Below are 3363 nucleotides of genomic sequence, written 5' to 3' on the forward strand. Positions count from 1 at the left end.
AACATATCTTTCTGCAAATATATAAACAACTAAATTAAAATTTGCATACAAAGCATTTTAGCAAGATACATAAATTATGTCAACAAAAATCTAAACATAATGTTAGCTATATTTAAAAAAGCATACCAGTATTGCAACATCAAAGCTATACTTTTCCAAGGGATTCTTGTCTCTAGGTGGTTTGGCACTATCAATTATCTCAATTTTGTTCATCCTCATCCAGAATACCACAAGATAGTAATAGCCACTTTTAAAAACAGGGAAGAATACTTGTATTGTATGTTAGATAAAATTAGAGAAAAGAATTTGACAACTCCTGTCCAAAACTATGTAGGTGAAACTGTGAGATCTTTGCACAAAAATAAATTTGTTACCAAATCAATCTTTCTCCAATCGAAATCTTCTATTGTTCTAATCTCCTGTTGAATTCGCGACACAAAGTTGTTCTGGGATTGTAATGGATCCCAATGAGGCTGCCGATTTGTTATATTCAAATACTGCATTTAACATTTTTTGTTAGTGAAATTTGTCATCCAAATAGTTGACACAGAAATTTAGATTACTCACGCATGGGGATGTTGTCAGAAACAGGCGCGGAGGTGACGATTTTGCCCTTTCTCTTTCCTTGTAGTTCAGGTGTGCTGCCCATACATCAATTACACCTATACTGATTTCTGAATGGGGTTTCAGAGATGAAAACACTCCTTTGCTTGCCCAAACAAAGCCATTAGTGTAGACACATGAATCACTGAAATGAAAGCGTGCAGACAACATTTAAATATCATTCATAAATTATGTCAACTGCATGGAAATATAAAAGGATTGTAGAGATTATTCAAAGAATTAAATTATGCATACTCATTTGTTCCTTCAGTTTCTACTATGTAGTAGTACATATCTCTTTCGTCTGGGTTCAGGGTTGTTTTCATATGCACGGCTCGTATTTCAAATGGTGAGCGTAGCACTGGGCTAGGACGCATTTCAGCACGAGTCCGTTTCTCTCTAGCTTCAGCCAGTGGAATCTCAGAGATCGGAACAGGGTTCGGATGCTGTTGTCAGTGAATTTAATGTTAGTTGCAATTACAAATCATGTCAACTATATTACACTAACTGTGTCAATAACTAATATGATTATGTCAACTACACTACATATCATGTCAACTGCACTACATATCGTGTCAATAACCGTGTCAATTACATTTTAACAACTATTACAAGCAATGTAAACAATAATTCATTCATTTTTTTACCTTGTAAACAATCATTCTTCTTTCCGTGTTTTCAGGAGTTTTTTCTTTTTCCTCATGCATCTTCTCTTTCCCTTTATGTTCTTGTATTTGTATGTTCGATTCAGGAGGAGTGTCATCCAGTGTTTCAATACCCTCTCTCATCATATACTCAACAATTGAGCATGCAGCTGCATCCTCCATGTCTTCCTGAAATTCCATTTTATACCATGTTAATTATATTTTTATCTATGTCAACTACGATATCCACAATGTCAATAACTAATATAAAATTAAATACAAAGATTCAATAGTTCAATATAATCATTATAAACTGTACATGTTCATTTATGATATCAACAATAGCATTTGTTGCCTTGATTGCTTCTTCATTGTTGCTAATTTCAAAGTCAGTACATGCTTTTGATAATAGATGCAAGGCATTTTGTGTTCTTAAGTCTATATCAGCTTCATCTTCTGCTTGAATTTCAAACTCACTTTTCCTGTTCTCAAATCCTATAATTGATGCTTGAATATTGACATGTCCAGGAGATTCATTTGTTGGTGATGTCCTATCAGCTTCATCTTCTGCTTGAATTTCCAACTCACTACTCCTGTTTTCAAATTCTATAAGTGATGATTGATTATTGACTTGTCTAGGAGATTCAGTTGTTGGTGATGCTCTATCAGCTTCAACTTCTTCTTGCATTTCCAACTCAGTTCCACTGTTCTCAGATTCTATAATTGATGCTTGAGTATTGACATGTCCAGGATATTCAGTAGTTGGTGATGCCCTATCAGCTTGAACTTCTACTTGAATTTCCAACTCACTTCCTCTGTTCTCAGATTCTAAAACTGATGCTTGAGTGTTGACATGCTCTGAAGCATTGGCTTCTTGTTGTTGGAGAGATGGGGATGCTGTCTGTGGAGATCCTAGTACGGCTGTCAAGATAGGAGAGTTTGATTCATTATCACCATCACACATCATGTTCTCCTTGCTTTGTTCATCTTCTTCAACAGTCTGTCTGACCTCTTCAGGATTATCAACTGGTGATGTAGGTAAATTTTCTCTATTTCTTTCTTCTATAGCCTGTTCAAAAATTAGTTCAACAATGTTACTTTCTAAACTGTAGGAGTAATCCAGTGTCAACTAAGAGAAACATATATCAACAAAATGATGTATTAATCTCAATATAGGTTGATTATGTGCTTACTTTATTGAAGAAATCTCTCAATCTGAAAGTTGGAAATTCATTCAAATCTTCAAGTGTTTCGTTTTCTTTTTCAGCATTCCGTATTGAGTCAAATACCGCTTTCCAGTTATCAACAGCAACATTGTTGTCTATATGAAATGACTGGGACAAATGCAGGAAAGTGTCACTCACAGATACAACCGGAGATTTTTGGCTTCCAATTGCGCTTCTAGCAATGTCACCATATCTGATGGGAGTATGTTCTGAGAAGAAGACCCCACTCCACTGTCATCTACATCAACACTTTGTTCTTCATTCTCTTGCTGCTGCTCTTCATTTCGAATGTATCTCTTCTTTATATTTCCTAAACCAAAAACTCCTGCACTGATCTCTCTATCTTCTCTAGCCTGAAGATACTCACTTTTCCATCCTTTCATTAATGGAAATGTCCGAGGAACAGGACGCTTGTCTTGTATAACTCTGTCTAAGTAGCAGAGCTGCATATGTTAAAAAATGCATGTCAATTACTATTGTGTCGTGTCAACTCAATACACAAGCCACTTAAAATAACTAATACAACTTATGTCAACTATAGTACAAGCTATATCAACTACACACACAACCTAATGTAATAATGTTAATAATCAACAATGCAAAATGTAAAACATACCATAAGGAAGGGAAGTGGTCCAGCAAATGCATTCTTCTCTGTGATTGACCAATTTTGTTTTGCAAATTTGAGAACAGATATTACATACGAACACCAATTTACATTTCTCACGTTATCCAGATCATCAATTATCTCTCCAATCTTAGATTTTACCATTCCACATGTTGATTGCTCAATCAATGTTGATTCTAGCAATAACAAGAACATTATCTTAAACTGCCTTCCTCCTTGAAGATCATTCAACATAACCTTTAAAACATCGTTATGGTTCACA

Source organism: Salvia hispanica, chromosome 6, assembly GCF_023119035.1.
Source record: "Salvia hispanica cultivar TCC Black 2014 chromosome 6, UniMelb_Shisp_WGS_1.0, whole genome shotgun sequence".
In the NCBI taxonomy this organism is placed as follows: Eukaryota; Viridiplantae; Streptophyta; class Magnoliopsida; order Lamiales; family Lamiaceae; genus Salvia; species Salvia hispanica.